Source organism: Chrysochloris asiatica, unplaced genomic scaffold, assembly GCF_000296735.1.
Source record: "Chrysochloris asiatica unplaced genomic scaffold, ChrAsi1.0 scaffold00054, whole genome shotgun sequence".
Lineage (NCBI taxonomy): Eukaryota > Metazoa > Chordata > Mammalia > Afrosoricida > Chrysochloridae > Chrysochloris > Chrysochloris asiatica.
The window spans coordinates 13,305,317-13,316,282 of NW_006408572.1; the positions used below are offsets into that span (position 1 = coordinate 13,305,317).

The following is a 10,966-nucleotide window of genomic DNA, read 5'->3' on the forward strand; positions in this document are numbered from 1 at the left end:
GGGTAGGGTTCCGCTCTCTGCTCTTCTCCCTTGATGGTCCTAGGGACCTCCGCTCCTAGATTGAAAAGTTAATCACTCCCCTCCTTGCTATAAAACGTCTAGCTTTACATTTCCAACCCTTACAATCAGTCCTGATAACAATTATGGAATATTTGTTTTATATAAAATATTATATGTTGTTAAGTGCCATTGAGTTGGTTCCAACTCTTAGTGACCCTGTATAGGCTTTCTAAGGAGCAGCTGGTGAGTTTTCAAGCACAAACCTGGTGGTTCAAACCAAACTTGTGGTCCAGTGCCTATTCTACAGCACCACACCAGGACTTCAAATGCAGTATACTATATAGTAAAAATCTTGTGTCCACTATACGTTTTATAATTCACTTTATCTCATTCTGCTAAAATGGCATAGACCACTTTTGCATCAGTTGCTAAATCATAAATCCCACCACCATCGAATTCATTCCAACTGATAGCAATCCCATAGAGTTCCTCAGATTGTAAATCTTTCTCCTGTGGGACAGCTGGTGGGTTCAAAGCACTGGTCTTGTAGTAAGCAGCTGCGTACTTTAACCACGGTGTCACCAGGACTCCTTTCCTTATATTATAGCCACACTTTAAAAGACGTAGCATTATGAATAGCTAAGAGACACACACATATACTTGTATATATATATATACAACTCATATATCCCATTAGAATGTATGAGTAAACTGTGTGGCTTATCATTCCTTAATCCAGCCTTGTATGTAAAAGAGAACTCTGTAGGAGGAATAGTCTGCTCTGGGACATGTCTCTCAGAGTTGCTACTATCTTTCCTTCCTTCATTTGCTGCTGCTCTGTGCCCAATACCTATGATGGGTGTACAATATGTTTGGAGTCACCAGACAAACATCACTACCAGAAACTCGTCAATGTTTCACATTGGAGATTCCTATATCCTGTTTTCTATGGAGTGTATAGAGAATTGGAACTCATTGATCCACTGTTGAAGCCACTGCCATCTTGCACAAAGTTAGCTTTATATAGTGCACTTGTTAGGGAAGAGCACAGAAAAGGGCTGGCCATTGTGCTGAGAAACCAGGAAGAAGATTGGCCAACAGCCTAGCTCTTGTCACCCCTTTTTTGACCTTACTACTTTTCATCCCTTTTTTTTTGACCTTTCTACCTGATATACAGGAGTCCTGGTGAGGTGCTGAGGGCTAATGCATCAGACTGCAAAGTCGTTTAAATTGCAATGTCAGTGGTTCAAGCTCACCAGCTGCTCCTTGAAAACCCTATACAGGGTCGTTATGGGTGGCCACTGACTTGACAGCACTTAATAACAACAACACCTGATATACAGGAGTCCTAGTGTGGTGCTGTGGGCTAATGTGTCACACTGCAGAACTGCAAGGTCGGCTGTCCAAGCTCACCAGCTGCTCATTGGAAACCCTATCCAGGGTCGCTATGGGTTGGATTCAACTCAATGGCACTTGACAACAACAACAACCTGACATATGGCCTTACTCCTGGGTTAAATTGCCCCCCAAAATAAGCATCTATAATAGTTGTCTTGTTGTTCGGTGCCATTGAGTCAGCTCTGCCTTGTATCGATCCCATGTACAACAGAAGGAAACACTGCCCAGTCTTGCACCGGCCTCACAACTGCTACACTTGAGCTCATTGCTGCTGCCACTGCGTCAGTCCATTGACCTCCTCTTTACCAAGCATGAAGTCTTTCTCCAGGAACCGATCCTCCCTGGTAACATGTCTGAAGTAAGAGAGACAAAGTCTCGCCATCTTGGCTTCTAAGGAGCATTCTGGCTGTACGTCTTCCAAGATTGATGTGTTAGCTCTTCTGGAAATCTGTGATACCTTAAACATTCTTCTTTAACACCACAACTCAAATACATCAGTTCTTCTACGATCTTCCTTATTCATTGTCCAACTTTCACATGCATGTGAGGCATATGAGAGTTGTCTTCAAGGTCATGAAAATCAGAGGACAGCCATGCTTCTCTCTCCTTGACATTCCCTAGAGGAAGAACCATTGAAACTCCTACAACTTGGTTCTTGCTTTTCCAGAAACACCCCATACAGGAAAAGGGTATAAAATGAAAATTCAGTCCTGTATCTTATTCATTTTCTCTTGTTCTCATCTGTGGGGGAAACAATTGTATGGAGGCTGTTGCCACTCGTGGCCATGGTAACAGAATTATTGATGTTCAGTCTGAAAGTCATAAACTTAATAAAACTACAGTTTTATTGCACTTCACCTTCATCTCTGATTAAATCAGATCTGCATAATGCGAAGATATTAAATTTCCATGTTTCTAATTTTCTCTCCCCTGCCAATAGGGAAGCTCAGTTGTGAGGAAGCTCTGCCAGTGGGCTAGAAACATCACTGCTCTTGATTTTGCTGAAAAATGGTTTTTAATAATTGGTGCTGGCTGGCCCACAAAGCAAAGCAGACTTTATGAGAAACAACTGGTTTCTGGCTGCACAAAAATTCAGCTGCTTCCCCCTGGCAGGTAGAGACTTTTGGGAGAAAGTGAGGGGACAGATATGGAGAAGTAATGGGGGCGGGGGGGCTGGCAGAGGAGGGGGCAGTACATCAAAATGACACATGGAATCAAAAGCTATATTACAGAGCTGTGTGATCGCTGGGCTTATGGAGATGAGTGAGATGAAGTACCTGAGTACAAGGTGCTTGTGGTCTCAATGAGAAGGATCACATGGACTGGTTTTCTCTATAGGTCTGCTTCAACATAAAACCACCAGGCATAAAGATCGGGATGAAATCTGTGCTGGCCAAGCAATAAATCACTAAGTGACTGTGTGCCAGGCATGTACTAGGCTCTCCATGGGACTTAAAGATTAGCAATGGTGGCTGTGTGCCGTGGAGTCAGTTCTGACCCATAGCAACCCTGCACAGGGTTTCTGAGGCTGTAAATCTTTACGGGAGCAGAATGCCTCATCTTTCTCCCATGGAGCAGCTCATAGTTTAGAACTGCTGACCTTGTGGTTCGCAGCCCAATTCATAACCACTACACTACAATACTTGAGTCTTAGCCTCTAAGAAGTTCAACCCCACTGGGGTAACATACAAGCCAACATAATATAGGAGGCAATGTGATGAGAGGGACAAAGGTGCTATAAAAATTTTTAGGAAGGAGCTTTGACTAGCTGAGGTCTTCAAGAAGGTACCACACAGCTTCAGAGTCACGCTCTCTCCACATAGAGGCTCCTGTTGGGGTGCTGTAAGATAAACACTGGACTGCTAACCACAAAGTTGATGGTTCGAACCTACCAGCTGCTCCTTGGAAAACCTGTACAGGGTTGTTATGAGTTGAAACTAACTCAACAGCACTTAACAACAACAATATCTCCACATAGCTTCAAGTTACGACCGCATGTTATCCTCTGCACACACTTGTCTAATTGATAAACAGCAACTAATTTGGGGACAGAGTTGATTCCAGAATCTATAAAGTATCTGAACGGACTTTTACAACAAATCTTGGAATGGAAGATTTCATTTTGAAGTTGGTTTGTTGTCATGGTAACCCTGTGTCCAGTATAACAAAACATTACCTGGTCCATCGTCACCCTTACAAATGACTTCATATTTGAGTCTACCGCTGTGGCTATTGGGAAAGCGCACGTCACCAAGGGTCTCCCACACCTTCGCTGGCCCTCTACTTCACCAGACATGATCTCCTACTACAGTGATTGATTCCTTCTAATGACATTCCAAGGACTCCTGGTGTGGCGCTGTGGACTAATGCGTCAGACTGCAAAGTTGTTTGAACTGCAAGATCAGTGGTTCATGCTCACCAGCTGCTCCTTGGAAACCCTATACAGGGTCGCTAAGGGTCAGAATCGACTCTATAGCATTTAACAACAACAACAATGACATTCCAAAGCAAGTTGGGTAAGGTTCTATTGTGATACATAGGTTTTTCATTGGCTAATTTTTGGTAGAAGTTTACCAGGCATTTCTTCCTAGGCCATCTTATTCTGGAAGCTCCACTGAAACTGCCCACCATGAATGACTCTGCTGGGACTTTACATACGGATGGCACAGTTTCCAGCCTCACAGCAACACTTAACGCAATACAGCATGACAAGCTGACAGATGTGTGGTGGATTTGAAAGTTTAGATGTTCCAAAAGAAACGGGCCAAACAAGATTGCCCTTTGTCTGACTGTCGGCTCCAGCCTTCCCCCATCTCCCTTCCTGTTTCAGTGGGTCTTTCAGGAGGTGACTTTCAGAAGTCACCTGTGGGAAGAGTATTCCCAGCATACAGTATGTGTGGGCAAATGGCCAAGATTCCCATACCTCCCTGTTATCCTTCTGATCTATGTGGTACAGCAGCGTCCAGTCTGGACAGTTCACACCAATTTACCTTGCTATCAAGTACAGGCCCAGCTCACTCAACTCCATTTGACAGATGTTCAGAAGTTGGTACCTGCTAAAAACAGCAGTGTCTTTATTTCTCTGAGACCCATCCATTTATCTCTGTTTTCTAACATGGACCTCTGATGTCAGAGAATTTACACCCTGTGTAGAAGACACTTAATGTTTAAATGCTTAACTACTAACCAGAGGCACGTCAGAAGAAAGGCCTGACAATGTGCTTCCCAAAGGTCAAAAGGTACAGTTCTATTCCACACACGTGGGACAGCCGTGAGTCCGAATAGACTGGACAGCAACTGGTTTTGTGTGGTACATACAGATGGTTAACACGCTCGTTGTAAATCAAAAGGTTGGAGAGTCCCACGCACCCACAGGTACCTCAGAAGAAAGACCTATTGATCCACTTCCCTCAAAAGCAGCCACTGAAAACCCTATGGAGCAGAAATACTACTCTTGACACACATCCCCAGTGCTGAGCTGGAGTCCATGAGACAGTAACTAGTAGAGGTCACACTACACGCCTGGGGCTGTTACTCACCATTGTGGACACTAGGAGGCGCTTTCCTCATGTGATACAGCAAAGCCATTTGGGGAGACGTGATCTTCCGGAAGCATATTGAAGACAGCCAGTGAGACAGCCATTGCAGTTCTCTGAGCCCCAGATGCATCCGGGATCCGCCTCTTTCCATTCTGTTGGGCTGTGTTCCATGAGTTGCATTTCACTGCATACCTTCTGGCCTTCTCCAGGTGCTGCAGGAAAGGGCCCCTCCCCGGGAAGCAATTGTTGTAAACCCACATGAGGATTCTGTCATGTGTTGAGGCACTAATGAAGTCTCCTTGTGCCGAACTGAGCACCCGTACAGATTGTACGTGGGAGGAGATGTTCTCTCTGTGTCTGCTCTAAATGTTGTTTGGGAGTTCTTCGTTCCAAGACGGGGAAATGAATGGGGATTGCCTGAACCACCCTTGAGCTGAGAGAAATCAGTTAACCAGAATCAGGGCACTCAGCCGAAAGTATTCTTTTTCTTCTTTTATCCTTAAGATCTATGGGTTAGTTGAAGTACTTGGGCGGTGCAAACAGTTAGCATACTTGGTTGCTAACCAAAAGGCTGGAGATTTCAGTCCACTCAGAAGCACAGTTGAAGAAAGGGTCTATTGATCTACCTCCAAAAGTCCGTGATCCATTGGAAGCCCCAGAGAGCTCAGTTCTACTCTGACACACACAACTGCATCTACTAGACAGCAACTGGTTTTTTATGGGTTAGTTATTAAGTTAGTCAACTACCAGTTTCTGAAAGATCCTCTTCCCACCGTACTCCTGGTCTGCTCCTTTTGGGTGGCTCCCACCATATCCACAACTTTTAGAGTCTGGAACCCTTTCTCCTAGTTTTCGTGCCTCTGGTGGAATTAACAACTAACTGTTACTTATTGCTTTCTTCTCTGCATTTCCATTATCTATGTAACCGCCCCACCCCCCACTCCCGCCCCCATATAAAATTATTTCTGTTTTATGAGTCGGAACCAACTCAATGACACTTAACAACAACAACAACAATATTCTTCTTATGACTCCTGGTGTAGCCTTGTAGGATCAGCACTGGACTGCAAACCACAAGGTCGACAGTTCAAACTCACCAGCTCCTTGGGAATCCTATACAGGGTTGCTGTGTGTCAGAACTAACTTGATGGCATTTAACAATAACAACTACAACAGTTCTTCCTAGGAGCCCCATAGCTTAATAGGTTATGCATTGGGCTGCAAATCACAAGGTCAGCAGTTCAAATCCACCAGCTGCTCCCCTGGAGAAAAATGAGGCTTTCTGCTCCCATAAAGATTTATAACCTTGGAAACCCTAGACAGGGCCTCTATGAATTGGAAAGGACTCGAGGCTTTCAGCAGCAGCAGCAATTCTTCTTAGAAGCCTTGGTAGTGCCATAGGATAAGCACCGGACTGCTAAACCCAAGGTCAGCAGTTCAAACCCACAAGCCGCTCCCCCAGGAGAAAGATGTGACTTTCTGTTCCCATAAAGATTTACAACCTCAGAATCCCTGTACAGTCGCTATGAGGGAATTGAGTTTGGTTTTGATTGGAATTCTTCCTCTCTCTTGATAATAAAGTTCTTAAATAATGGTTAACAACAGCTTTACACTCATTTAGTGCTCATAACTTTCCCTATTGTTGGTTCTCTTGTTATACCCATTTTACAGATGTGGATACTAAGAAAAGGCGAGACCATGCAGTCAATTAGTGATGGAGCTGGGCTTCAAGATGGACTCCAAACTTTGAACTCAAAGTAAAAACACAAACATTCCATCATCTACCTTATTCTGTGGTCACTCCTGATTTGCATCATCCCCTGTAATAATTACATTTTCCTCAAAATTATAATTGTAACTGTTCCACACTATGACTACCACTTCTAAGTTTTTACTCGTATCCCCAAAGCCGCAGTCCTTTGATTTCACAGGAATCTCCAAATCTCATCCTTTCTGTCCATCAGTCTTTGCACTCCCAGTACGTCATGATGTAGCTCACCTGGTAAGTCCAATGACTGAACTCCAATATATGCCACCTTTCCCACATCTTCACATAAACAGCTGAAACTTGTGTAGAAAACCACAGAGCCACGTTGTATTGCTTTAAAAATCGCTGCCATTATCCTTCCTGAGTAGTCCATACTGCCTGGTGCATCTCTTACCTTTTATTACTAAATTCCTTTCTCCATGTCCTAAGATGACAATTTCATCATTTCTTCTGTTCTAAGTCCTTCTCCACTCTTTCCTCTCCCATACATCCAGTTGGTGGTCTCCTCACATGCTCATGAAGAGATACAAGTCATCGGCCGGGAATGCTCCTAACTTTGCGTCAGAAAATCTGTACATCCTTGTTTTGTTTTTACACATCTCCTCATCATCTTCCATGTGAAATGAAGAGAGTATTTTACTACTTGCACAAACAGTGAGTGTCTTCAGTGCCATTTTCTTTTGCTTACTGAAATACTTTGCTGCCTTGTTGATTTGTTTCTTTGTCTCTCTCTTCTTCAAAATTAGCCTTTCTGGAAGGAAATTTATAGCTTCAAGTTGTTATATTTGAAATGAAGGGAGGTATAAAATCAATTACTTAAATGACGATTTTCAGAAATTAAAGACTAGGAAAAGAGACTGAGAATTAAGGAAAGGGAAGCAATCATTGAATAAGCAGTATTCAAGGACATAGAATGCAATCACCAAGCAAAAAGTCAATGCTTTGAAAATATCAACAAAACAGTTCAACCCCATGCAATGGCAGGGGAGGGCATGAGGAGAGGACATAAATTAACAGCATCAAAAATTAAAGAGGGGTTATCAATACAGATTATATCATTATCAAAATTATTCAAAGAAAATACACCAAATAATCTTATATCAAAAAAGATTTAACATTGGAGCACCAGATTCAAGATGGCGGCCAGCAGGAGGCTGATGAAGGAGCTTGAAGAAATCTGCAAATGTGGGATGAAAAACTTCCATGACATCCAGGTTGCTGAAGCTAATTTATTGACTTGACAAGGGCTAATTGTTCCTGACAACCCTCCATATGATAAGAGGGTCTTCAGATTCAAATCAACTTTCCAGCAGAGGACCCATTCAAACCACCGAAGATCACATTTAAAACAAAGCTCTACCACCCAAACATCGATGAAAAGGGTCAGGTTTTGCTTGCCGGTAATTAGTGCTGAAAACTGGAAGCCAGCAACCAAAACTGACCAAGTAATCCAGTCCCTCAGAGCACTAGTCAACGATTCCCAGCTTGAACACCCACTCTGGGCTGACCTAGCTGAAGAGTACTCTAAAGGACCGTAAAAAATGCTGTAAGAACACTGACGCGTTTACAGAGAAATATGGGGAAAAGAGACCTGTGGACTGAAAATCTGCTGCAAGTGATTCCAGTAAGTGTGAGCAGAGACCCCAGCAGTGCATTCAGATCCCCCCCACAAAGCAGGACTCTGTGGAGAATTGATGCGTGCCACCGCCTGGCGTCCACTTGTGGCTGTTACAAACTTTCTACAGTTTTCTTAATCAAAAGTGGTCTAGGCAACCTGTAAAGGAAGGATTAAAAATTTGAGATGTTCTAAAAAAAAAAAAAGGTTGACAAATGGAGATGAAATGGGAAGATTCTTTGAAAAGCTCACAGCAACTAAAACAAACACAAAACTAGCTATATATCCATAACATAGTTCACAAAGACAACACTCTACAGCCTACTTTTGTGAGTAGCAAGTAGTGGCTGGGGTCTTAACAGCTCGTAAGCGGCCATCTAAGGTGCAACTCTTGGTGTCCTCCTGCCTGGAAGAAAGAAAAGTGATGAGAACTGAAGACACAAGGAAACAATTAGGCCAATGGACTAAACGACAACACAAACATCAGTCTCCATGATCCTGAGACCAGAAGAACTAGATGGTGCCCAGCTACCATTATCGCCTGATCATGTTAGAAGGTTCTGGATACAGTGGTGGAAAACTGTGGAACAAAACTCAAAATTATAAAAGAGACCAGACTTTCTAGGCAGAGAGAGACTGGTGGAATGCCCCAGACTATGAGTCTTAGTCACCCTAAGACCTGGAAATGAACTCATTCACACATGGCTCATTTTTCAAACAATAGACAGGTCTAAGTTAGACAGTGAATAAGAAGAATGGATGCTTTTGAGTTATGGTGTTGGAGGGGAATATGGAAAGTACCATGAGCTACCAAAAAAACAAACAGATCTGTGTTGGAAGAAGTCCAACCAGAGTGCTCCTTGGAGGCCAGGATGGCCAGACGTCATCTCTCAAACTTCGGACATGTTGTCAGGAGGAACCGGTCACTGGAGAGGGATATCATATTTGGTAAGGTAGAGGGTCAGAGAAAAAGAAGAAGGCCTCCAGCGAGATGGATTGGACAAAGAGGCAGCATCAATGGGCTCAAACATGGGAACAATTGTGAGGCTGGCCCACGACTGGGCAGTGTTTCATTCTGTTGCACATACGGTCGCTATGAGTCAGTACCTACTCGATGGCATTTAACAACAACAACAACATGAGGAGAACAATACACTAGGGAGGTACACACGACAGAATAATCAACTATTTCTGATCAAATGGCAGCATGCACAAAGAACAAAGTTCAGAAGGGTGAGGAAAGAAGGAGAAATGGAAACAGGAAACATAGAAAGAAAGTTGGATAATTGATGTTACATTGAGGGAATTGCAAGCAATGAAATGAAGCAAAATGTGTCTGAATTGCTGAATGGAAACCTAAAGGTCTGCTCTGTAAACCTTCACGCAATTCACAAAGAAAGGTTTGTTTGGTTTAAGAAAGAATACCCTTGTATCTACCCAAATAATTAAATTCATTAAAAAAATAAACCTTACCACAAAGACAGCTTCAGAAACAGGTGATTTCACTGGTAAATGTCATCAAATTTTCATGGAAGGAAAAACACCAGACTTACACAAGAAAATAACAGAAGACCGAACTGCTGATAGAGACAACCACATGGATGAATCCCATAGATTTTATGTGAACAAAAGAAGTCAGAATGTCTTTGTTCTATGATTCCATTGAAAAGAAGTTTTAGAACAAGCAAAGCTCATTAATTATGGAAAGAATTCAGAACAGAGGCTGTCATGGTTTTTGTGGAAGACTGACTGGAAAAGAATTCTAGGGAACTTTCTAGAATAATAGGTGTGAAAATAGTACATGGAGCATTCGTGCTTTTCAGCATATGTACACTTACCAAACAGACTTTCAAGAGGGCGGGTAGTTCAACCTGAAATGAGACACAGAATGTTTATAATTATTGAAGCTCAGTGATGAGTGCACTGAAGTTTATTACTGAGTTCAGTTTGTGTTGTACATGCTTCAAATTCTCCACAATAAAGAGTTAGAGCTGGAATCATTGTGGTCTTAAACTTGATTTACAAAGTAAGCTATTATATTTGTATATCGCACTGTTACAAATTTGCATAGTTCAAATTTGCATAAAACAGAGTACATTTGTATTTCCTTCCAGACTTATTTTTTAAATAGTTCTAACCGGAACTAAATATTCACTTTTGCATCCAGCTTTTTCCACTTAAGTATCTTTGCACATTTTTTACAGTTCTTGTGATAGTTACTTTTAATGGCTACCCCTTTGGCTTCTTACTGTTGAAACTCAAATTTTATCTCATTATTTTACCTACACTGAATATTAGTGCTACTTCAGACAATACATCTCAATTCCAACCCTTGAGTAGGGTCATTTAATAAATAATTATTTAGACCTATCTTAGACTAGGGAGAATTTAAGGTGGCCTGAAAACACATAAAATCCAATCAGAATAAATTTAAAGCAACATGTAAGAAGGAATTGAAACAAAGCTGAAGACAGACTTGAATCAAGCATATTCAAGCAGAAAAAAAAATCAGACATGGCTACCCAAAATTGGGCGGGGGGTGCTACAAAGGCAAGAAGTGACTGGCTTACAAGCTTTCAAGAGGGACCTAGATTCAGAGGGCCTGGAGGAAGGTAGAATCTCCATTAAGTAGTATCCAATCTGTCT

General features: G+C 42.3%; 1 pseudogene; it reads left to right on the forward strand.

Annotated features, from left to right (window-relative positions):
* The first annotated feature begins 7,841 nt into the window (after positions 1-7,841).
* On the forward strand, positions 7,842-8,307 carry LOC102820518 (annotated as a pseudogene).
* Positions 8,308-10,966: the final 2,659 nt, after the last annotated feature.